Here is a 24,900-nt window from a genome sequence, read left to right as displayed (position 1 = left end):
GACGTCCTGCTTTATCCATGTGGGACACTTCCTCGGAATTACCAAGCAACCCCCTGCCACAACCCCAGAGCTGCTCTGCGCTGCGCGGGATGTTGCGCTGTGAGCGCTTGCTGGCTTTACATTAATATAAATCATAATATAGGTGAGGATGGGCAAAGAGACAATTACATCCATCCCCTCAAAGGGACGTGCGTTCGTCGTGGTGTGTCTCGTGCGCAGCATTTATCATCCTCTCAGCAGCAACAAACTCCAGACCAACAACAACAACGACAACAACAACAACAAAAAGGCTTAATCCCTTTCCAGGGAGTTCTTGTCTGCAAAATCCTCCTTATGAAAGACAGATGTGAACCTGCCAGCTCAGTCAGATGCCGAAAGCAAGCCCTGGTAAATGCAGGAATCAACGTTCTCGCACAGAGAATTGGCGAGAAATAAGGGGGAGATTCAAACAATGAAAGAAGTAAATCATTTCAAGATGACAGGCTGGATTTGAGAACGATTTCAGGCCACGGACATAGAAATCAAAGACCATCATCTCTGGCAATCCCAAAGGAAAATAAACCTTTCCTTTCCCCAGAAAGTAAAGTTATAAGCCAAGGTGAAGCGAATTGAGACCGAGGAAGGGAATGATCCCCATTCAGCGAGGCACGTTGCAATAATCAGAGCGCACACGTTACCGGAGACGTAATTTAAAGCAGAGATCAAATTCTACAAAGCAAGACCAAAAAAAAAAAAAAAAAAAAGTAATAGTAAAGGAATGCTATGAGCAACAGGAAACCCCAGCACTGGCAGGGCCCTGCTGAACGCTCCACAAACCATACAGCACGAGCCGCACCTGAGAGGACCTTTCATACTGCCCAAACACTCAATCCCCCTGCCAGACTGCGTGCGTGATTTCTCTTTGCTTTTTATTAGCTAAGATGAAAATCCAGCATCTAACGAAAGCTACAAGTCTCCCTAACCAGCAGGAATATGCAAGATGCCAGACTGATTTCCTGGATCAGTCAAAACACCAGGAAAGTTTGGGAGGTCTGAGTCTTACCTTGGACTCCTGGCAGCAAAGTGTGGCAGCACCTCATCTGCTTTCCCCATCAAAGAAAATGCCCAAACCCACTTTTAGGGTGATGTCGACAGCAGCTTCCCGAATTAAAAAAAAAAATCACCATTGTTCAGAAATCCAGAGCACCCGGCTAAAACCCGTGGGACGACAAACGGCAGCTCAGCAAAGCTCAGCCTGTTGCTGGACATCACGGATGTCGCACAGACGCACCGACCCCCCGAATCGTTCACTGACGGGCAAATTCCCACTCTCAAAAATGCATGCGCAGGTGGTGACAAGCCTGAAAAATGAATCAGGATGGAGAACTCCAGGCGGTTCTTGCTCATCAGTAGCCAGATATTTCAGATAGATACAACACTCCCCCTTTGGACCCAAAGCAACGCTCTCTGCATCCCCCAAATGTCGTGTCCCTGCTCACCAGCTCTGCAAAGACAGGAGATGCTCGTTCTATTCTTTTTCAGCCTTCATGCTTTTTCCCTTTTTTTTTACCAATTTGAAGTCATATCTTCATTCTCTCCTCAAACATAAAATCATATCTTAGTTCTCCCCTCAGGTTATTACTTCAATTACTTTCTCGTAAGCTTCTTTCATTTCATGTTAAAGCGTTCCCAAACTTTCTTTCTCATCAAAATAATAGCAATTAATTTAGAAAGCTTGATTTGTAGGTGAGTTAGGGCCATTTACGCTTCTAACTGGACTGCAAACCAACCAGCCTTGACTCATATAATCCCTTGGGAAATCAGGACTGTATTTTAGGGAAGGATACAGCAATTTAGAAAATACAAAACATATATAGCATTGTTTGCTATTCATCCACCACCTCAAAGCCATCACCTCAAAGTGGTAATGTGGCACTTCTACACTTGCCTCCTTTGTGTCAACTTCCACAGCTCAGGGCGTATAATTTCTTCGGTTTTCCAGTTGCTTTTCTTCTCAGAAAGATGACAAACTTTTTTTTGGAAGCTACGGGGATGACCCCACAAGTTTCTAATCACAAGCGTTCCTGTTGCGGGTGACTGCGAGGGATGGCTCAGACTATGCGAGCCCTGTTCCGATACAAGAGTATAAAAACGCAGCTGCTGCTGCTTGGAACGTGGCCACTGCTTAGCGGAGCAGGAACACACAGCGCCCGTTCCCGGGAAAAGCAAGAGGGAGTCATTGGTGTAGCATGTGAAAGGTCAGGTAAAGCTGGGGGATCTGCACAGGCGTAGGAGAGATGGTGATTCCAGCACTTGGGCATCAGTGCAATACTGACTCATGCCACCACCCCCTAATGCCCTCTTCCTCCTTTAACCCTTGGGCATCCCGCTGTTGAGGCAAAAAATCCAGGAGCTGACTTTCTGCAACACTAGAGGCTTTAAATATAGCTTAAAATTGCCTTTTTCCAGCCAGGACCATACAAAAACCCATACCTGTTCTCCCTCCTCAGCCCCGGGGAGTCCCATACGTGCCTGCAGGTTGCCACAAGCTAAGGAGAAAAACACAGGCACTTTCACATCGTTCCTCTCCTCCCGTAGTTCTTGTTCGTCTGCTGTCAGTCTCCCATATTTATCGCTGTGGAATCAAGTTGTATATTTGAAAATATATGTCAACTGCCTGACATTTGAAAATCTATTTACAGGGCTTGTCTTCTCATTACCCCGTTTACTTTACAACCTTGATTTTATTGAAATGCCATTTTGGAATATTGATTTCACCAGAATTGCAAAGAAAAATGGGCTTTCTTGAAGAAAATGAAACACATATTTCAGAGGCAACACACAGGAAAAGCTTGCGTAGAGCAATAATTGGCGCATTTAAGAGGGCTGTGTAACGTCGTGTAACTCTGGAGACGGAGGGCTAAGTGCTGGTGTTCTGGGGAGATTGGGGGTCCAGCATCATCAGACCCATTTATTCAGCCTGTGTTTCCACTTACAGGGGTCGTGACAATGAAAAGCTCTGCCGCAAAGCTTGGCATTTAACTCTTTCTGTTCTCTAGTGCGTCTGTCGCCGTGCCACCGGCTGGGCAGCTCTCTCCGTTAAGCTTTTGGTAAAAGGCGGGTGAGTGGGACTGGACCTTCGCCAGCGGATGGAGAAGGGAAGTGACATTGGCTCATTTTGCGCATAAACATTTTGCCAGGAACACTTTGTCAATGAGACGTGTGAAAAATCACACACCTGACACGGCTATGCAAACAGAGTACCTCATGCCAGGGCCAGAAACTCTATTTGCTGCTTAGTTTCTCCTTCCAAGCAATACACTTAAACTACAGGAGAAAAAAAAAAAAAATTGGCAGAGGCTAGCTACATCTTTACTAGGCAATTTATTTATAGAGTTTGGTTGATGGAGTTGTAAATCCAGGCAAGCAAAGAAACACTTTATCTGAGGAGGAAGGTGGTGTCATTACAAAGGATACAGATTGTGTTCACTGCAGGGCTGTGAACAGTCACTAGAGATGGATCCACCTTTCTACCAGAGGGAAGCCCTAAAATCCTCTGTGTGACATGATCCAAGTGCCTTCCCACCCCATCCGGGGGCTTATCAGGAGCGCTAAACCCTGCGTACCACCCACTGCCCTGCCACAGGGAGAAGCGTCAAAACGTTCCGAGAAAAGAGCTTTGCGAGCCCTTACGGGGCTCCATACATGGAGACTCCAGCTGTGAATCTTCACTCCAACTAAAAGGACTGGAGGCATGTTGAACCAAGATACACAACCAAACTAATTTCGAGTGAAGCAGGGATGCGGTGAGGTGGGAACTTCTCCCCAAGGAGATCATTATCAGCCGCTGATCTGGCTCTGATAAGGGCTGTTTCTGCAGCGTTAGCAGCTGCTCATTGCTCACTGGCTATTACTGCTCATCAGTTGGCCAGTGAAACAATCACATTTGGGGTTTCTCGTGGGGAGAATTACTAATGATTCAGTTACAGCAGACAGAACGTGGAGTGGGAATGTACTGACCCATAGAGCACTGGAAATACCCACAGATGGGTGCAAAAAGACTGTCCCTCTACCCTGGATGCCAAGATCCTTCTCCAACACTGCCTTAATTAAGCAAAGCTACCAGACTGCTTTACAGACCTTTAAATCTGCAAACGTGCCTCTCATATATTCTGACTGATCATCTTCAGTTCATCTGCAAAAGAGGAGTGCCACAAGACTACACAGCACAACAGGCTGAGGGGACACGCATGGGTTCAAGCCCGAATCCACCGCCCATGCATGTCGGTAACCACCTAACCCTGACAGGAGCATCCTCCTAGATCTTCTGCAATAAGCCAGTCAGGACAAGTCTCAGTCTGAAGCCACCTGTAACGTGACTAGACCTGCATGCTTCTTCCCAGGGGCCGAGGAGAAAGTCTCTCTTTCTCCAGCATCACAGCTCAGCCAATCCCAGCATCATACAGGAGAAGACCTCCTCGGGCAGGTGCCAGCCTCAGCCACGTCACAGAGCTGTTACCTGCCTCCTCCTAGACAGAGGGCATGCCTAGACGGAGTCATGGCAGAGTGTCTGCATGGAGACAGAAGACACTCTTGGCCAAAGCTCAGCCCTCAACAGTAACTCACAAGATAAGCAGAGCAACGGCGGCTGCGTCAGCTGCGTCTCCTCCGTATCTTGGCTCCGGGCAAGAGAGACTCCTCACAGACATGCAAGAATTTTCTCTTTGGAGCCTCTGCTGAAACTAGCATGAGACCCTATTTAATGCGCGGTGTGAGGATGTACTTCATGCAGCTGCCACCTACTGCAGTGCCCAAACAACTCACAGTCTCCAAAACGCTTCTCTTCACAACCTCGTGGTGAAGCAAGGTGCTGCTCTGAGTCTCATTTCACAAAATCCCACCTGAGACGCTCACCCACGCTGCCAGTCTATGGCAGCCCAGGGACCTGGGTGTGTATCACCAACAGGGCTGACACCACTGAGGAGGTGCAACTGGAAAGAGCAGTCCCAGGCAGGCTTTACTTAGAAAAACAAAACAAGCCATCAGAACTGTTGCAGAAAGAAACAGCCCTTGGAAACCTTAAGGCCAAAGTTTCAGACTCGGGGGAGTCTTCTACATCTGAGAAAATGGGACAACTGGAAATATGGAACCAACCCAAAGGTGCTACAAAGTGGTCTCCTCAACTTGCTGCAAAGCTGACAGACATTTGTATCTACTCAATGCTACTCTTGTGCTTAAAAATAAAAATAAATTAATAGCTTTCGTTAGCTGTGTCGTGAAAGAACACCCACATCAGGTGGCAAGTCCCCCAAGGTGTCAGGACTGAAACTGGGACATAGAGAGCCCGAAGGGGCAACTTCACCATTTGGGCTGAAGAAGCCAACAAGTCTCTTTCAGTCCCACAAGCAGAGCTCATTTGTGGGGCCCAGGGCTGCTGTGACAAAAGGGCTTCATCAGATCCAACCTGTGCAGTCAGCTCAGCACGGCTAAACTCTCACCACGGGGCCGACTCCCAGGGGACGGGACGGTGTGTGCTAAGATAGTACAGCCCTGTGAGACCTTATGGAATTACATCTGGCCCCTATGGCAGGTGGGCTGGAGTTACCGACTCCAGCCAAATCTCCAGCTTAATGTCTTATTAAAGTAAATCAGAGAATCAGAGGATCATAGAATCATTTAGGTTGGAAAAGACCCTTGGGATCATCAAGTCCAACCATCAACCCCACTCTACAAAGTTCTCCCTTACACCATATCCCCTAACACCACATCTAAATGAGTCTTAAACACATTCAGGGATGGTGACTCCACCACCTCCCTGGGCAGCCTATTCCAGTGTCTGACCACTCTTTCTGGGAAGATTTTTTTCCTAATGTCCAGCCTAAACCTACCCTGCTGCAGCTTGAACCCATTCCCTCTTGTTCTATCGCTAATTACCTGTGAGAAGAGACCAGCACCAACCTCTCTACCATGTCCTTTCAAGTAGTTGTAGAGAGCGATGAGGTCTCCCCTCAGCCTCCTCTTCCCCCAACTAAACAGTCCCAGCTCCTTCAATCGCTTCTCATCAGAGTTATTCTCCAGGCCCTTCACCAGCTTCGTTGCCCTCCTCTGCACTCGCTTCAGCACCTCAATATCTCTCTCATATCCCTACATAATGCTTCTGACTCGTCTTAGATGAGAAGCCAAGGAAGCTTCTGGGTAGAAGGGACCTCCAGACGCAAAACTCACTGATAAGAAGCGATGTCCCACCGTTTCAAGAGCACATTCATTACCCAATGGGCCAAACACTAACAAGAGGAGAACTGTGAACTTTTTGAAGCAGTTCCTAATGTCACCATTGAATTTACCAACAGCTACCAGGAAGACACTTATGATGCTTTCGCTCTTAAATTTACTATAAGAAACAACACCTATTAGCCAAAGCTGCCTTTGAAGTGACAGCTAGGGTATATAAGTGAATCTTGATTTATACAGTAGGGGGATCGGGAAACAGGTAGCTTATACTGTAGATACTTGCCTTAAAAATGCTGTCATTGAAATGTTCGCATTTGCTCCTGATCCATCTGCAGGAAACCTTCAAATACGAAAAGTTATTAAATCCAGAAACAATAAATTATCTACAAGGAAAAGGGAGAAGAAGCAGCTCCTTTAATCTCCCAATAAAGAAGCAAAGGAAATTGCATCATAGGCAGATGGGAGACCGATGTGGCTGGACAGACAGACAGAGGGATCGTGCACTGGCATTAATGGCATCACTTCCACAGATCCAGACAGACAGACACCAGCTACAGAGAAGAGGGCCCAAGCGAATGGCTAGATCCAACTCCCTCTTGGCCATCTGAGAGTCTTGACGCAATTTTTGTATGTGGTTACTGGTTCTCTTATAAAGAGCATCAAACCCCTGGCCCTAACGCACGGAGGGGAGTGAACTTTGCCACTCAAACACGTTTCTTATGTTGTTCTCAAACAACGTGGGAAAGGAAAGTTGTAATTCTCCTTCCCCAAGTGTAAAACCCACCAACTCTACAAAGTGAGGCTGAGCTGAAAAACTACACTTGTCTTAATTTTCAGGGCCATATAAAAAGAAATGAGAAACAGCTTTTTGACTGAGGGTGGTTTTTTTTAGTGCTGCAATCTTGTTTTTTTCTGATCCATTATCTCATCAGTAGCAACACAGTTTGTTTTCTGGCCCCTTTCCACAAGCTCTCTGGGTCAGATAGTGGTATTTGTTTTAATGTCACAAATACGGTTGTTAAGCATAAAGAGGCAGATGTTTATCCCAAGACCGTTCTCTACACGATCCCAACGCCCCTTTCACCGAGATTACTTCTGTCCGAATTAAGTGCATTTAAAAACCTGACTGAAGTAACCACTCCGGAGACCAACAAATAACTGTTACTTAGTGGAGAATGATTTCCTCTGGCCTTTGCTCCCTCTGGCCATGCCCCTCACCATTTCCACCTCCCCAAAGCAGAGTAAGTACTGCCAAATCAGAGGAGCACCGTTTCAGACTTGGCCTCCCCCACTTATTGCCGGGTAAGGGGTTTTTCTATGCATCAGCACACATGAAGACTTAATGTATGGAGCCCCAGCACACCTTTAGCCTTGACTCAGATGTAGTGGCTCTCCAAAAAAAGGAAAGGAAGAGCAGGAATCAACAGTCAGTTTTCACAGCCAGCTAAATGAAGGCAGATGATCTGCCACTGCCTGAGACCAAGGTCACAGTCAGTTATTACAGAGCCACCAGGAAGCAGTAACTATTGCTCATCTGAGCCCCGAAAGCCCTGGTACACCATCTGCTTTTGCTGCATCATACATCCTAACTCCATTTTCACGCTCGCCGGGGAGCATCCTACAGTGCAGACAGCCAAGGTGCTGCTGCTCACTCTGTTGATACAAGATCCAGTTCAAGGGAGCAGTTCCTCACCTTGCCTAAACTGGCCATTCCTAATTATCTGCTGGAAAGCTGGGTGCAAGATCAAAGCCGAATGTAGATCTAACCCTGGCAAAGCAGAACAGACATTGACAGCAGTGACAGGCAGCTCCAAATTTCTGTCAGGACCTCAGCACCTACCTATCAGCCTGACTGACTTGGCGTGGCAGAGGTTAACTCAAAGGGCCACAGAAGGGGGGAAAAACATTTTAAATTAGAGGCAGGAATATTTATCAGCTAAAAGAAAAACCTCCCTCTCCATCGGGGTCACAGAAGACAGAAATCAGCCATATCGCCCGGCCAGCCCCTCACCCCACACCCAGCCAGCGTGCGGAGCCGGTCCCCTTTGCTCTCTCCGGCAGGACTCTCCGCAGCTTTCCTTCTCTGAAGTTTGCTTACATTACTGGCTCCCTTTGCTGACATTGGCAGCTCGCTCAAGCCTTTGCAAAACTATTTTTTTTCTTGGATATACTTAATCTATCTTATTTTTATCCCATCTGTGAGAAAAAAACGGCCACAGCGCAAACCGACGTGCTCAAGCAACGTTGCCAGCTCTGTGGATCCCATGACCTCCTCGCTAGGTTGCGGCAATGTTTTCTGTTTATCTGGTGCTGCTCTTGGGCGCTCACCCACGTCCGAGCCCTAAAGCAGCTTTCAAGTTCTCTTAAAGGCCTCTTTCAAGGTGAATTAACTGAGTCTCATGCATACTATATTGTTGAGCGTGGACTTCCAGACCTTTCTTTTCCATGTAAAGTTTTAAATAGGTTTAGACTGAAAAATCTTCCTGAGGGATCTCACAGATTCTTCATACACTGGTCCTATAAATGAGGTTGGATGCACTCCCTGAGAGAATCACAGCTCACGGTGCCCCAAACAAGGATGCATGGACCACTAGCGTCACACACGCTGCTTCAAAGGGATACAGGGCCAAGAAGGGAGATGGTAACGGCTGTACCCATGTCAGCTGCTGGCAATGGTGGAATTACCACTGCCAAGGATAGCACCACTTGAAAAACAAAGGTGGGACATCGGCTGTAATTGCCATGGGAGTCGATTCAAGGAAAGTCTGTGGCTGCCGTTGCCCAGGAAGAGGGACCGAATGGTCTCACCGGCTTTTTCACCTTTTATTTATGTACCTATGAATTCTGCTGGGTTGCCCTACTTTGTGAGATGGTAGGATGGCCAGAAGGATGTGAGACGGTGGCCAGAAACAGCTGCTCCACGCAGGGCCATGCTGGCTTGCCGAGGGCTGGAAAAGTCTCCGGGATGCAAGGAAGGTGAGATTGTTTCTCTCCCTCTGCCAGTCCAGGTAGTGCTGCATTGGTATTAAGCCTATGGCTTGGAGACACGAACGTGTCATTATCGCAAGGAGACCTGCAAAACCACTTCAAGCAACTGTTTGTAAATCCATGTGTGTTTGTAAATCCAAACATTTGTGAATCCATTCCCACCAAGTGGGAATACCCGAGTCAGTGACTATGACAGGCATACAGCCACAGTTGTTACAGGAAGGCAGAAAGACATCATCCTTTTTTAAATCAATATTTTTAACCAAAATTTCCTGAAGCAAATCAGTAAAGCAAAGATTTTTTTTAAAAGTCCCTACTGAAGTACTTAACTCTCCCTTCCGTTCTCCCCACTTCCGAATGAAGGAGTAGGACGCAAAATGGTTCTTCTATTAGCAAGGACTGACAGGTCAAGCAATACTTCGCCTACCACTTCACCTTCTTATGAAAAAACAATCCATGGCCCAGCTAGCGCAACATCAGAAAATTATTTTCATTTATACATAATTTGAAAATTGGCTAACCTTTGAATATTTAGCTCTTATTTTTATTTCCCCCGTTTTCTTTGCTGGCTCGCTGGCCAGCACGGAAGTGTACAGGTGTGGGTCATCCTCATGTGTTTGCAGACTGCCTCAGGCTTAGAGATGAAGGAGCGCTGCTCCAGACGATGCTGCTGAGGGGTGCCCTCCTTGGCATGTGGAGGAGGTGAAAGTCTTCTCAAGATACCATGAATCTTGTGCTTCCTCCACCTCTGGAGACACTATAACTCCGCAGTGCGCCTACTCAGCCCCCTGCCAGTAGCCCAGCACAGTCCTTAATGCTGAATTAATTCAAAAGGACCAGAGTACACAGAGTTCTTGGGGAGAGGGATATAATTACTGCATTTTAAGTTCTCCTGGAAAAATGTAAAAGTGATTTTTTTTTTTTTTTTGGAGTTAATGTCTTTTCCTGCTGCTCATTCTGGCTGGAGGCATCCTCCTGTCTTTCCTGACTAGCATTCATCTGTTCCTTTCTGAAACGCAGGAGGTAAAGGAGATGCCTCCTGTGAGATTGGGTGGGGAAGGAGTCGTGGTCCACAGGTGAAGCAGGGAAAGATGAAAGATCTGGAATGCTCATTTTCCTAAGGATTTCTCTTAATCAAATTATCACCAAACTGCAAGCCATTTCTAACCACTAATCACTCACTGGCTGGAAACTATTTTGAACAAATGTAAATGTACAAAATCTGGTTGACGAAAGCCTTGAAATGTAGATCCTGGGAAGTTTGTGAACTCTAACAACTGTGGAGAAATAAAACCACAGTTTCTTTTTGTAACTTTGATCCTATTCTAGGGGCAATACACAGGCACATGTAACAGATCTTTCCTTCCTCTCTATTTTCTTGCCAAGGACACCGTTTAAACTCTCTGGAAACAGCACTATAGCTACTCCGTGCTATCCTCCAGAAAATATCACATGTTATTTAAATAAATGCATGCTAGGCTTTTTCTACAATGCCTCCTGGTAAACAGCAGCTGTGATGAGCCTCCGTTCAGCCTGAAAGGGCCAAAAAAGCTGAACTGAAGTCGAATGGAACAATTTGGTATCATCCTCACTCTACATAGTGATATAACAGATTAAATACTTGGAAGAAGGAATGAGGGATTACAGATGTTCCCCCACAAAAACTGCAGCCTGCCTTAGCCCTCTGTTTGTCCCTTGAACCTTAAAAGAAAGGCTTGTCAATCTATCTTGTACCGCGTCGGTGCAACAGCTGAATCAACTACCCAGCCATGGACAAGGGTGAAACAACGCCACAGATACCCTCAAGCAGTCCATCTCTCCTTCTGAGGAGTTCTGAGCAAGTCTACTTCATACTTCTCTAAGTCGCATGGTTCAATGGAAACAACAAGGCAGAACTAATTCGCTTAAAAGCCATAGAGATTTTACGTTAAGTTCTCCCACGTTACAAGTTTTTAATCTGTAGGTCCTCATGGCCCAAAGTGATTTGGCAGATTGAAATATCAGGTCGTTTTCTGTAGATCAAAGTTCAAATCCTGATGGACGTTCACATTTTCCCTGTAGTAATCTAGTCCCTACAGTCCCCATCAGAAAATTTCTGCTCAAAAGCAAGACCCCAAGCTTGGAAATTCAATGAAAGAGAGGATGGAAGAGATGATGTGGCTCTTCAGCTGCCTACCTTGCAGCCAGCTCTTGAAACTATAGTTGCCCAGAAATAAAATGTATGCAAATTCAGAAGATAAACAGGACAAAAACCACAACACAGGCGAGCTGCATCCATTCATCAATAAAGCAAGAGCAAATATTGATGAAATGGGAGATATTTTTTTCTGAGCCCCAGTTTGGAATCTGCTTTTTCTTCCAGGGTCAACAAAACCTCCAGTTTCAATCTTTGCATATATGCTTTGGGAATTTGCGTGCTGTGAGGTCTCACCACAGATAGCCTGTCTTTTCTCAAGCAACATGTACAACAGAAAGTCGTGGGGATTTTTTCCAACCTTCCCTCATTAATAATACACAGCATTCACTTAAAGCTTTTCATTTTTCCAGCATATTGCAAGCAAGGAGGAGTAACACCTCTGCCAGGTGGCTTTGAGGTAGCACTCCCATTTTGCAATTGGATAAGATGACCTTCCTACCATCATGAACGGTGGACTGGTGGAGGACACCGACTTAGCTCCTCCAGCTGTACTTATTCTCCCCCTCGGGTCCACAGTGGTCCTGAGGGCTGCAGGGGCGCATTAGGCCCCAAAGAACCACTGTAATAGGACTATAATTTAGGGAGCCTGCTTTAAAATGCGCTGTTGTCAAATAAATCTAGGCTGTCCAGGAGACATGGAAAAGCAAGTTAGGAAGTTCTATGTCCACCTCTCGAGGTTGCTTCTCTCGAGCAGGTGGTTTTCTTCATATTTTTGCCTGCATTCTTGCATTTCCCAGAAAATACCTTCATTCCTTCCTCCCCAGTTCAGGTTGTCGTTTGCTGTTTTCTGTACACCTCCGCTTTATCTCTGAGCTGGTTCAAATTATGTGGCCTCTGCCATGAGAGGAAAGAATCAAAGGTCAACAAAGCTCTTACATTATTTCTGTAGTAGTGAATTAAACCGTTCAGGACACAAGCATGGGTGCTAGAATTTGACTGTCTGTGCTATTACACAGCTATCTCACATGCTTTTAGTCCAAGCCAACTGGAACCCTCCCAGATGATTCCCAGACCAGGTTCAGGAAGGAGCATGCACCAAGTGCATGGCAAAGATGAACCGCCACAGCACTCGGTGCCCGCAGACACAGGTGCTTCATCCTTCCTAAAATTTCCCTCCGTCATCCATCGTGGCCATCAGACATCAGCGCTTTGTTCTCAGCATCTGTGTCAGGGGGATAGGGGACAACTCACAGCTCGGTATCCATCCCCCCACAAATGTTTGCAAAACATTCTCATTTCACAGTAGGTAACCTATTTGATTCTGGAATCCACTTGTACTACTTTGACTACACCATTTATATTTGTTTTAAGGATATTTTATATACTCAGGAGGGGGTAAAAGCAGCTTAGTGTAGGTGAGAACTGGTCCCACTGAACCTCCACCTTTCCTTCAACTGCTATTACCACACACAATAGGAAGAGCAAGTGTTTCAGAGCAGAAACCCTACCAGTTGAGGGCAAATGGGTGCAGAGTCTTTAACGTTATTGCAATGCCAGGGAAATGAACAAATTTGCCCCCTGGGTTGAAGCTAAAGGAATGAAATTCTTGAGCCCTGCCTAAAATCACATGGGTCTGCTTGGCTCATCTGATGTTGTTCCATGGTGATTCACAAGCACTTCTCTGCCTTGCTTTCTGCTCTGCTGTGTGATGCTTGGCAGCGAGCCGCACAGTTAAAGCTGTGCAGAGAGCAAACTAGGGCCCTGCATGGATACTTTTTTTTCTTTTTTCTTTTTTCTCTTTTTTTGTTTTTTGCAAGCAATCTCCTGCCTCACAGAGGCAACTCTAGAAAATTACAGAACAGGCAAGGTCTGGAGAGAATCAGCGACTAGCGTTGCTGGAAAACAAAGCCAGATTACATGGCGTGATAGCCATGTGATCCTCTTCCTAATGTGCATAATTTCTCTTAGTAACAACAATAGGCAGTGCCTTGCACGCTGCTTTTGCAAATGCTGATTAAGGCCAATAGTACTTCTCCGGATGGTAGCCTGTCCTCTGCACCTGCAAAAGCCGAGCTATGGAAAGTTGACTTCAGGCCACATTTAATAAAAGCCGTACCTTGGTGTCACAATAACGAACCTGTAGACATCCCGCCAGCAGCATGACCCAGAGCGCCTATCTTAAGTGTTCAGGCATCCAACATGGTCAAGACGAGAGCACTGACTTTCTCAGGAGTGACTCAGAACCTGTAAATGTACATGTCCAGGGAGACAGAGTGTCTGTGCGGGGCAATTAGGTGTTCCCGTGTGCTGAGTGAGAAACTGCTGAGAGCCAGACAGCTGGAAACACCAAGCCCAGAGATATAACTGAATAGACACCTACCTCCTGGCTTGGTCCTCCCAGAAAGTGGCTGATATGGCAGAGGCCTTTCCTAAATATCAGCTGGAAGTTCTCACCAGAGGTGCACGAGATCTTCACCAGCTGACATCGCATCCACTAGAAGGAGAGGTGGCGCAGACCCATACAGGAAGACACAAGCAGAAGATGGAGGTTGACTTGGCTACTGTCATGGTGCCCATGGTGTACTCCTTCCTCTCTGGGGAGGGTTTCTGCTGCCACTGTTGCTGTCACTACGTGCCACCCCTGCTTTAAAGCAGTTGGCCAGGAAGAATCAACATGCCTGGCAGGTTTGCCTAGCCATGGCTTCTTCGAGTACACAGACAAAAAGCAGGAAATTCCCAGTTTTCCATTTGTTTGCTTTTTAAACAGTAAGACTCAATACTGAAAGCTATTTAGACTCTGGCTGACCAAATTTCATACCCAGAGCTTCCACACAGGACAACGGTTGCAGGTTTTGGACAGAGAGGTGACAATCTTTGGGACAGAAAACTCAAGAAGAGACAGGAACCCTCCTTGCACGCTCGGTGCTGTTCAAAGCCTCCTTGGCTGGCTGAAGAGCATCCTTCTCACTTCTGAATGGCAGCAGAGGACAGACCACACTTACGGCCTTCCTCAAGAAAAGAAACAAGGAAGCAAGGAGGGTTGCTACCAGCAGCTGATCACTCCCTGCTTCCAGTTCCTGCTTGTGGAAGAGAGATAAGGGATCTTCCCTGCACTTTGGGAAGATTTTTACCTCTTCTTTCCTGTGCGCACCTGGTACCACACACCACTGGGACATTCATGGGTGGCATCATTGCTCTCAGGAGAGCTTTTTGTACTTGCTCTGTCATCAGATCCAAATCTGCTAAATATATTAATCTACTTCTAACCACTGTATCAAGTGGAGGAAAAGAAATAAGAATTCTAAGTTTACAATCTGCCAATTATTCCAAGAAAACAGAGCGTTGTGGAGAGTAAATAGAGAGAAGCAACAAAACAGGAGTCAGAGGAATTTGAGTCTTTCATGGTCACTGATGTGGTAAATCAGCGCTGCAGTTTAACACAGCCAAACGTAGTGTAAAGTAGTACGTCTGAGGGAAAGGACTGAACTTGAAAGCACATATTTAAATGTGACATTCGTGCACTACACTGGCCAGGAAAAGGAGGCTGATTCCATTAAAGAAAAATAAATCTCTGAAGACTGTACAGTCCATGCATGCATTAATAAAGGAGGAGGGGGGAAAAAGGATCCAAGCACAATTTGCATAATTTTAGGCTATGTCAGAGGGGAATCAGAGTGACTAGTAAAATTAAAGGAGCATAAGATGTATATTATTAAGTGAGCGAAATTAAGTCCAGCTGGGAGTCTCCAGAAAAGTATCTTACAGGTAGTGTGTCAGGTACCACTGAGGATGAAATATGGGTTTCACCTGTTGTTATCTCTGTCCTTAGCACAGTGACTGATGACAAAGAAGTAAATTCAGATTTAATTAGTGCATATTTAAGTTAAGGTAGCACCTGCATATTTAAATTCTCAGCTTTCCACTGCACCAGCCCCTGTAGAAACAACCCCCACTTCGAAGTAAGACAGTCAAAGAGGAGAGGGCAGGGAGTGGTGGTCTTTCTATTGCTGATGGTCAGTGGAGGAGGAGAACACGGAAATATCGTGGTTACAGGGGAAATCGGATGGATGGATCCTTTTTTTTCATAACCATAGAAAGCCTCTGAGAACATTCTCCAAACTGCAGGTACAAAAATGTGCTTGCTCCAGTGAAAACCAGCTGCTGCTGGTGTGGAAGGGGACAGACTGCTCTGTGCTCCTCAGGGTAAGAACAAACTCTGGCCAAGGACAGTGGAGGACAACTCCTTGTTTTTAAGCAACACTGCAGTTCTGCAACGCTGCAAATGGCCGGGGGTGCATTCAGAGAGACTTCCCCCCAGTAAACTGCTGGGAATTTGCATCAGGAAGGTGAGGTCCAGGATTCCCACCAGTGGCTCTGCAGAAATAAGGTATCTCAGGGTGAACACCCCAACGTTCACCTTCCTCAGAGGCCAAGATTATTCGCAGCGGGGAAAGAAAACCTTTCACAGTTACCAGATTAAGCTGATCAAGAACTAACAAGAACTGGAGAAGCAACAGGAGTGGCCTCTTCCACTCTGCCTCCAGAGAAAAATCTGGCTTTTATTACAAAATTCCAGCCTCGAGCTTCCTCCCACAGGATAGACCAAGGAGGCCCAGACTTGTATGAATTAACCAAAAATAACACTTCCAGGGAGGGAGAGGATGACTGAGGGGATTACTGATGGGATACAGAGGCCTCTCATCTCCTTCTCACCAGTTCAACTCCAGAAGAAGTCAGGAGTAAGGAGGAAAAGCCTCCAGCTTCGAGCTCTTTGGTGCCATTAGCTGATTTACTGGGAAGCAAGCCACTCTGCCACAGCCACCACCATGTCAGGCAGCCCCAAGACGCGGACAGAAGAGCAAAAACTGTCCTTCCCGCCTCAGAATTAATCAAAATTAATTTAAAGAGCTGTGAGTTGCATGGTGGCGAGGCTCAGGCTGATAGCGAGCTTCAGTCTCCAGAGGCAAATACGTTTAAAAATAGCCAAAGCAAACAGGATACTGTTTGGAGAGGGAAGGAGGCATGCACCTTTTCAGCTGTGTTTGGCCGGCAGCGGGGATATCGTCACGTCGATCCTGACCATCTCCGCTACACGTCCTCATTGCTATGGCAATGTCCCGTCAACAGAGCAGGGATCAACAGCTCCCTGGAGCGGGGAGGCAAGGACTGCCCTCAGGTAGGGGCGCTGCATTAGAAGAAGGAAAACAACGGATTTGTGCAGGCGAGCTGAAGACTCACTAGAGCATGTAAATGTTACCTTAATTTGTGCATCAGCACTTAAATACCACAAGAACTGGAGCTACACAAGAGCAAAGCGGATGAACACGGTGCGGCTGATTCAGCCTGGGGAGACAGCCAGGACCGAGCTGGGAAGCACCCACAAGCGTTAGCGGGACAAGGCTACCCCAAATTCTGCTGCTGTTCTTTGGGTGAACCCTGGCAGAAACTGAAGCAGATGGCAGAGCATCCTTGGAGCAACCTCAGGCAGGGCTGGGAGCACCACACCAAGCTCAAACACTGCAGCAGGGAAAAGGAGCTCAGAGAAAGGGACCACCAGAGCCGTCAGAAGCCACCAGTGATGAGCGATCCCTCCTGGAGATCTCAGTGGCCACCATGGGCGTGCAGAGCAGCAAAGACTCTGGCTGAGGAACTAGAAGTAGCACAGATCCGCTGTTGCAAAGCAAGGCTTGTTTGCCCTGCCCTTGTGCAAGACGGAGAAAGGGGGAAGGGAAGCACGTGCTCACTCCACCTTCTCGCAGAGAGCCCTCACAACCCGAGGCCTCTTACAATACTGGTTCCCCCACTGCAGTGAAGTGGCCGTGAAGAGAGGCTTTACTCAAGGTAGTACTTTGGTGAGGTAATTTAAGACAACAGGATTAAACTGAAACAGACAATTTATGTTGTGCAACAGGAAATATTTCCAGACGGTAAAGTCTGTTGGGCTCCAGAGCGCTTTCCCAAGGTAAGCAGCAGAACTGGAATCTCCATCCCTTGACTCATCCGTCAAGGGAAGAAGAATACATGAGCACTGAAAGTGTGGTGTGGAGAATACACACAAGGAGTGTGTTCGGGAACAGAGCAGGGACCCTGGTTTTCAGCATTTGCTGTTACGTAGGGTTACAGGGTTTCATTAACAGAACAAAAAGCTCAGATTTGGGGAAAGCAAGAAAGCCAAAAAAGGCAGAAAGGTCTTGGTGGTACTCGAGACCCTTCAGTTCTGATCATGATCTCACCCTGGGTGGGTTTCTCTTGTCTTGCTTTCTCCTTTGCAAGCCACAGAAAAAAAGCAGGTATGAAGGGACTGATTCTTCTCTGCCCTCAACTGCTGTAAATCAGGAAGAACTTCACTGAAATCAGTGGAGTGATGTCAGCTTAAAATGAAGTGGCTTCACTTTTAGACCTGAAATAATTAAGGATGAAATTACGTTCATCTCCCACTACAGCACCCATTGGTAAAGTTTTAGGATAGTTTAGAATCAGGCTGCATTTGAGACAGAGGCTCATCTCCCAACACCTGTATATAAGGATGGATTTCTAAAGGACTTTATGTGCTACCTACCCTTCAAGCACCCAAAAGCAACACCTGAAGCTCAGTTACCCCCCCAAGTCACCTTGCACAAGCAATGATTTTGTTGGACCCCTACAAAAATGTCAGTCTGTCGCACCATTTCCTTTCATTTGAAGAAATGCAGAGCACAGTTCCAGGTAAATACTGTTTCTTTAGCTCCTTAGAGGTGCTGGGAGTGACTCCTGCTACAGCTTCTCTCCTCCCTCTGTTACATGAGCTCATTAGCCTCTTGGCTACGTCTCTGCTAGTAAACTAAACCCTGCCAGAGCCCATTCTTCAGCCCTGAAGCCAACTGGCACGGCCTGATGCCGACATATCATTAAACTCCCTTACACTCCGAAACAAGGTGGCCGCATCCAAACTGCCTTTCTGGAGTGTCCTGGCCCATCCTGACTCCCAGCAACACCCAGAAGTTGTCTCAGACCAACCTAGTGTGGTAGCACAGACCATCAAGACCAGCTCACTAGTACAGGTATAAGCCAGGTGTGAGGGGCACTGAAAGTGAAGAATATTTTTTGAAAAATCAGTAAGGAGTAGCACAGTACTCAGGAAGAGTCTGGGAGATGGGAAAACCCAAAAAACTATTTCCTACTCAACTCGATTTATTATTTTTTTTTTGTTAAAAAAAAAAAAAAAAGTGGCTTTTCATATAGGAACTGTGAAACAAACTTTGAGCTTTTACCTAGAAACCGACTCCAGGCAAAGCTGTCAGCGACGTCCCCTGGGTCCCCCGTTGCTTGTGGCAGCAGGACAAGGGATGCCAAGGCTGGGCAGGGAGCTTGAACTTTCCCCGGCCATGGGAGGTGATGTGCCTCGGCTGGAGGCTGGTGTGAAAGACTGATGTGCTCGGGGCGTGCCCAAAGCCCCCATCCTACCTTTCCCATCTTGTACCTTCTTCCAGCACATTCCCTATGGGAAGGGGGGGCAGGGAGGACTCTACTGCAAAACTAACATAAAACAAGGGGGAGCAACATGAATCGAGCAACGACTCGGAGGTAAACACACTGTACGCAAAGCCTTAGGATCATTTTCCCCAGGGCCAGCTCCAAGGCTTTTTACCCCCCCCGGCCTATAATTAGCCGTACATATAATTGACCTTTCTAAACGCTGCTGAGTAGCTGGAGGTGTTGGGAGCTCATCCTGCCTGTGAAGACCCCGGGGTTGTGCCGTGCTGACTCTATGTGCCGGCGTATAATGCTCTGCAAGCGCTTTTTTTCCCTCACTTACTGACACGTTGAAATTTACTGCCCTGTGTCAGTGAGTTCAAGGAAGCCTTTTAACTCTGAAAGCCCCGGGAACCGGCTCCAGCGCACGCTTCAGGATTTATCCGTCGGTTTGTTACGCCTTGTTTGTCCAAGAAACAGTCAAGACCGAACGAGTCAGGAATGACAGAAATAGTACATGAAGTCACAGTCGCTCCACTTTAAAGCACAAGCATTTGTGTCATTTTCCTACCAAATAAATAAATATATGTGCGTTTAGCGAGCAAATAAGGAAATGGCAGAGGAAAGGCACCACAGGCAGGTTTTTACAGATGCCAGCTGATTTGTGCCCGCTCCTCCGAGCGAGTGTAATACAAATTCCCGCAACTATCAGTTCTTTCTGGTCAGAAAAGCCGGGACCGTACACACCCACAAACCCCGCGAAGGCTACAGCAATCAAGTAAAAAAACCTGTAAAAACTAGACTGAAGCTGAAAGACAAACACCTAAGTGAAATACGCGGAGCACCCCCTGCTCTTTCCCTCACTCCCTTCACTGCCTTCCCAGCTTCTGTACAGCCCCACGCTGGTTTTTCCCTCCCTTAAATAGCTCTTTTTCACCGTCAGTCCTATCAAGCCACCAGCGTCTGCAAAACAGCATCAGTGCCAGCCCTGGCAGATGCCGACCTTCTCCCCTGGAGTGAGAGCCAGGCAGGGCACCCGCAGGACCGGCATTCCCCATCCCCATCCCTCCCGCACACCGCAGGACCGCGCCGCAGCCCCTCGCCCACCCGCCACCCAAACAGGCACCGCCGGCATCCCCACCACCTGCGTGGACGGGACCACCGGCGGCCAAGTTGGCGAGAGAGAAGGACGCTTTTCGCTCTGCCCGCCTTCGGTTCGCAGCAGCCTGGGAAGTACAGCTCAGGGGAGAAGAAAGTTCTTTTACCGCTGGGTTCTTCGGCGTTGCCGGCCGTGGGGATGGCGAGAGCAGGAATGCGGCGTGACAGAGGGGAGCGTGCGGTGTTCTGTGAGTCTCTGTGCGTCCCTGCCCTCTCACGTCCTCCCCAAAAGGCGTCTGCGAGAGGAGAGGAGCGCGGAGCGGAGCGCGGGAGCGAGTGTCGAGGAGGGCAGCAACAGGAAATGACACAGAAACTTCGCCAGGCTCCAATCCAAACTTGGCCCCCGACATGAAAGAAAGGGGGAGGCAATTTGGGGGGGGGCAGGAGTGGGGGGTGGGGGGGTGGAGGGGGGAGAGAAGAGAAATTTTTCCCCCTCATTAACCAGCCTAAAAATCTGCTGACTGGAAAAAAAAAATACAGCACTGTGACAAGTTTTATTAAAGCGAGGAATGAACGGGAGGGGTGAAGGGGGGGGATTCCCGTCAGAGTTTATTTATTTAAGCAGGAGTGGTGTGATGATGTTAGACACAGAGAGCAAAAATGCCGTTTTCAGCAGCTTTCTGGCTTTTCTAAACTCCTCGAATGCTCCAGCTCGTGCCTGAGGGCAGCAATGTCTCCTCTGCACACCCCCCGGGTCAGCTGCTGCCCGCCAGAGCCCAGCTAATTCTGCCTGGGGTTGCAGGCGGTCGCTCCAAAACGCGGCACTGCCCACGGGTCCCGGCACGTAGGGACGGCGGAGGAGATGGGCCAGGGCTGCTGGGGTCCTGTGCCCAGCCTGGTGAGGAGCACATGGTTCCACACACCTCGGGGACAAGGCAGGCGCCAGCCCAAGTGCCCGCGACCCTCGGGGTGGTGTGACCCTCGATGGTGGCGTGACCCACAGAAGTAGAAAATCACACTGGGCATGTGGTCAAACCTTTGACTTGCTGGATGCCTTAGTTGAACAAAGCTGGATGGATATCTCCAAGCAAGGAAAATCCTCTGAACACCTCCCTGCACGCTGGGTACAAGGGGACAATGGCTATCAAACTGGGTGGCAGTTTTTAAAGCGTCCTTTAGACCTAAAACCTGGTATGCACGTGTCCTTGAAGGCAGCCCAGAGCTGGCTTGACTTTAGGCTCTCTGCAAATCTCACCTGCCTTTGGCAGTAGGCAGTGCCATAAACCCTTTGATGGGAGCCCATGGGACTTTCTAAGGAGTCCTCTTGTCTTCCCGATTTGGGACCCACACCACCGCTGTAGGGTGGATGAGATGGGCATCCACCACGTCCATACAACAGGTCACAATAGACTGAGGAGCAGGTCAAATGGAAACTTTCCGCTTGGAAATAGATGAATCACCCCTCAACCTGCTCAAAGACGTCCCACCAGGTAGGGTAAGCTACAGGTTGGAACCCAGCCTTAAGCTCAGATTCAGCTTTTGAATTCCCACCCTGGGTCAACTCTGATTTCCACCTTGAATCAGAGACTCTCCGTGAAGGACAATCTACCCCAGGTAAGTTATTTCAGTGGCTATCACCCTCTCAAGAAGAAAGGCTGCCTTTTCAATCCATATTTGTCTGGCCTCACTCTCCACCCTCAATCCCGGCCATCATTCATCAATCCATTTCAGGAAGCTACAGATCAGGCACGAACAGGGAAGGGCTGAAGCCCACCAGGGCACAGCCCAACCTCAGTTTACCCTCAGCACAGCAGGAATATTTCAAGCCCAGGGGGTCGAAATATTTCAAGCCAGGGTTCCTCCAGTATTTTCGTTGAAAGCACCCAGGCCATGCAGCTCCAAGCGGAAACTGGAGCCTGCTGTTCCCTTGCCACGTAGGCTCGACCTTACAGAACCACAGACAAGTTATCTCGTAACCTTGCCCTGAATAAATAAAATCAGCTGAGCTTTTTTAGTCTCTCACGGTAAGGCAGATTTTACGGACAGACCACAAATCCTGCCTGTCACTCCTTCAAGATCCATTTCCCATGCATTAAAGTCCTTTTTGAAATGTGCCTACCAGAACTGGATGTGGTATTACAGTAACGATCTCACCTGTGCTGTAAATTTTTAAGACACTTAGACTGGTATCCAGTCGCTCCATCAGAAGCATCTCTCTCTTTCCTGTGCCTTCGTGAAAGTGGTAGCATGTTAAGAAGCTGAATTAGGGATTTATTGTTATAGAATCATTTTACTCCAAACTTCAACCCTAAATACAAAACACTTTAAGATTTGGCATTTATACAGCGTTCAACATATGCTATGATCCAAACAATGGCTTTGACCTGCCTAACCTTTGCTGTATTTTTTTCGCTCTTGTGAATGACTCGAGCACAATCTTAAGGTATTGGTTGTCACTTGCTTAACAAGAGGTTATTTTCAGTTAATCAAAGAAATATAAACAGAGCCTCGTATTGAGATCAAATAAGCTCAGAATAATTATGCCCTTAAAACAGATGTCTAAGGCTGTGTCTCCTTTCAGATCAGAGCTGGTGTACTGTCAAGAAGAGGTCTTGCAGATCTCTTTGCTCAACCAGCTCAAAAAACGACTATCGGCTCCAAACCCTGACATACGGCAGCGCAGCCCATTGAAGTCAGTGAAGGGGGCGGCCCATGATGCAGACAAGGGTATCCAGGCCAAAATCAGATTTTCAAAGTCTTTATAGATGAGAGAGAACAGCGGAAGGGAGTTAGATAGCACCACGTTATTTCAAAGTAAGGATAGCCCTGTGTCAAGCCCAGCGTACCGTACCTGTTTCCCCACAGTTCTGAGCCTGACAGGGTAAAATAATAAAAAGAGAAGATGAAGAGACTGCAAGAGACTGTTGGTGCACCTTGTAATGAACTAAACAAGGTCACGGCTGGTCTTTGGCCCTGGGACCAGCTGGCACAGTCTGGCCACACACACGTGGGAGGCTGAATGCCCTTAACCTCCAAACGAGGACGTCCCTATCCAGACCGCCTGTTGGGAGCGAGCTCTGGCCAATGCTACTGTTCAAGCCATGCCAGAGAGCTGCCACTGGACTGGGACAAACAGGGACCACAACAAAATTTAACACCATGGATAAAAGTTTCCCATTGGCAGCGCCCTGGCGCTATTTAATTAACTTAACCAATTAACTAAAATATAGCTAGTCTCAGAATGACAAGTTAGCCCCACAAGACTTTTCCTTCATCCTGAGGCCTTGGATAAATGCAGCCTTGCCCCTGTGAGTCTGGGATTTTTCAACACGGCTTTAACATCCTTATTTCTTGCGCTTCAGACACTCTGATTTTTGTCCGTAAACTGCCCAAGGCAAGGAGCACGTCTACCCCTAGAGCTTTGCCCTTGCAGTTCAAAGCACAAGCGCGGCTCCTTAAACCCATGGGGTAGGACGCATCTCCATCGCAAAGGTAGATCTGAACTAAATACCTGCGCTGTCTCTCTGTAGTTGATAAAGAGAGACTAGCATTTGTAGCGGATAATTTGTCTTATCCAAACGTAGTTCAAGACAGGTGACATGAATCAGCTCCGGAGCTGCCCCTCCTGCCCCAGGGATTACGGAGGGAGCCTAGCTAGTTCTTTCAATCTCAGCACCTAACTTTTCAGTGTCTAACGTGGATGCCAAAAGCAAGATATGTGTTTGCCTGGCATAACAGAGCACAGATTATTTCATATCTCTAAAATAAACATGATAATAGTGTCATCATGACTTTTGATGCCAGAAACAAGTAATCTCGTGTAGCCTCTGAACGAGGCAGACTCTGATTAGGCCATTATGTTTCATACAGTTACTGCAGGGGCCCGATAAACTGTGTGGCACTAAAGTGTATCTTCTCAGCAGGACATCCACTATGGATTACGAGATGTCAAGAGAGGGGAGAAGCCAGCGTGTCTTTCATTAACCTGAGAGTAATTAATGAGTTTTCAACATGAATTAATCTGAGGTAGCTTCCTGCACTTGGTTTTATTGTACATTTATGTATATAATTAAATATCTCTTTGCTAGGTGCCATTTTCTCTCTCTAAAAACACCTACTCAGTATAATCACTCAGCTTCTTTGAAAGTTTGTTCTGCTAAACTAAGCCCACTCACAAATAACACCTGCAGCAACACCTGGAAAAGGTATGGGCAACACATTTGAGAGTAGTCACTTTGCAATTAGCTTGCTTGACAATGATCGCATTTCCATGTTTGCCTAAAAATAAGACTAGCAGTAGGGAAAAGGCGTGTCTCAAAAGGACTGGTTTTGCCTGTTTATTTGTGAGGATGCGCGACATGCGATCCCTTTCTGATAGTCATTCACCTGTGAGGTGTTTAGGTTTAGCTGTCCTACCCAGACAAGCAACTCATGAGATTCTGGAGAGAAATAATACACTTTTGCGTTTGGGTGCTCTATAAAGGGAATGAATAAGGACTTTGTTTTACTTGTTTGTCTTGCTTTTTTTTCTTTTTTCTTTTTTTTTTAAAAAAAGCTCTCCAGAGCTCAGAATTCCAGTGGCATCACAGTCCACGGTGGAAACCAGTGGGACCTGTGGATGAATGACCCACACTGCCCTGGATAGGGCTAGAAGAGGGGAAACAATCTTTTTTTATCCTATTGGTAGATCTACAACTAAAACCACAACACTAACAATGTGCCAAAACATTGTTTTTATTAGCTATACTCTCACCTTGTTTTGTCATTCAGGGGAAACTACTTCTATTTGAAAGGCTATATTAAACCACTTACAGAAGGAGGATTAAGGTCTGGTGAATTCAAGCAGAAGGAACAGTCTTACATACAATTTTTTTGTTTAATACCTTTCATTTCATGCTAGAATGTCTGAATCCCACAAGCAAAACTATAATGCCCCTGAGATGAAGCCTTTTCTGGCTTTTGCAGTTTCATAGAGATCACTGCAGTTTTCATATTAGATTACCTGCTATTTTATA

The 24,900-nt window shown here is 47.1% G+C and overlaps 1 protein-coding gene across 7 annotated transcripts in view; it reads right to left on the bottom strand.

Annotated features, from left to right (window-relative positions):
- EVA1A (eva-1 homolog A, regulator of programmed cell death) overlaps positions 1–24,900 on the bottom strand; it is a 216,797-nt gene that overhangs the window by 50,026 nt on the left and 141,871 nt on the right. For 2 of the 7 annotated variants that reach the window (XM_074582006.1, XM_074582002.1), the window contains exon 1: positions 20,053–20,174. The exons of 2 other annotated variants lie outside the window; for them this stretch is intronic. The gene's annotated coding sequence lies outside the window, so the exon portion shown is untranslated. 3 more of the 7 variants (XM_074582007.1, XM_074582004.1, XM_074582005.1) reach the window with 2 other exon arrangements.

Source organism: Larus michahellis, chromosome 3 (genome assembly GCF_964199755.1).
Source record: "Larus michahellis chromosome 3, bLarMic1.1, whole genome shotgun sequence".
NCBI classification, from domain to species: Eukaryota; Metazoa; Chordata; class Aves; order Charadriiformes; family Laridae; genus Larus; species Larus michahellis.
This window is presented reverse-complemented; position numbering and strand designations above follow the sequence as displayed.